General features: G+C 45.5%; 1 protein-coding gene across 1 annotated transcript in view; it reads right to left on the bottom strand.

Annotated features, from left to right (window-relative positions):
• Nucleotides 1–571, bottom strand: part of LOC143037204 (filamin-A-like) — a 51636-nt gene extending 51065 nt beyond the window's left edge. Inside the window, exon 1 of the mRNA XM_076205323.1 lies at nt 433–571. The gene's annotated coding sequence lies outside the window, so the exon portion shown is untranslated. The remainder of the gene's footprint in view (nt 1–432) is intronic.
• Between the last annotated feature and the right edge of the window lie 562 nt (nt 572–1133).

Below are 1133 nucleotides of genomic sequence, written 5' to 3'. Positions count from 1 at the left end.
ATATACTATATTTAAATACCAGCCATCGAGTATAAAACATTGTTCATGTATACACTATATGTTCATACTACATAATCATCATATACGAGTTTAGAAAAAAATACATTTCATATGAATTTGTAAGTACATAAACTTTATTTTCACATGGATAATATCTGTATGTGTTCGTATGTGTGCGTGCGTGCGTGTGTAAATTTTCATATTTCATCGAAAGAAAGGTCTCCTCACTGATATCGTCACTAAGTTCACTCTTCGACACCACCGTGTGGTGACATCACTCCCCCGTGTCCCCTCAAGCCTGGCGTCACGACATACCTCCACCGTCGCCTGGCTACCACACGTAAAATCACGTTAACTTCACCAACGCTCGTTGTCCCACAGTGGTTTCGAAACTCCTCTGAGAGGCAACTGCGGCGTGTATAAAACACTCACTTTGTCGCTTGAGCGCGTTATTACGAGACTATGTAGACGTCTCAACGACCACCATCGAGTGGGTCGCTTGGAAGAGACGATAGGAATAACAGGTCTTCCTTCTTCAACGACCGCTGCAGGAGTGAGAGGCCGGTTGGCCTGCCCCTCCACGTAACTGCTCATCGAGGTGGCGGTAGTGGCGGTGCTCGTGTGTGCGCACGTGTGTACATGTTTATGTCCGTGCATATGTACATGTGTGTTGATGTACGTGTGTATTTTCGCAGTGTCGGTATCTTATATCTGATGACGATGACTATGTTGTTGAATATGGTGCCAGACGAGGGTGATTTCGACGTACATGGTGAAAGCCTTCCCGTATGGTGGTGCCGGTGGCGGTGGGGGTGTTGATGGGGAAGTGGGGGGTAGACAGTTCCGTAAACATGGATGACTGTAATTGCAGCGGCGAGGGTGTGGGGGAGGGAGGACGCGGTGAGGTGAACGGCGGCCATGCAATTGTCAGTTGCAACAGTGATCGGATGATTAAAAACACGTTAGTCTGTGACGTTGTATCAAGGGATAATGAGGATCTCGTCTTTGTACAATCGAGGGATTGAATTCGTCCACAATTCTAGGCGTGTGTCATTCGTGGCATTTGGCATAACTAAGAAAATAAGATAAAATTCTTAGTAATTATTCATAAATGAATGAAGTTTATTCTTTCT

This window comes from Oratosquilla oratoria, chromosome 22, assembly GCF_046742065.1.
Source record: "Oratosquilla oratoria isolate Oo_2021 chromosome 22, ASM4674206v1, whole genome shotgun sequence".
Lineage (NCBI taxonomy): Eukaryota > Metazoa > Arthropoda > Malacostraca > Stomatopoda > Squillidae > Oratosquilla > Oratosquilla oratoria.
Note: the sequence above shows the minus strand (reverse complement) of the source record. Positions and strands in the feature narration are given on the sequence as shown.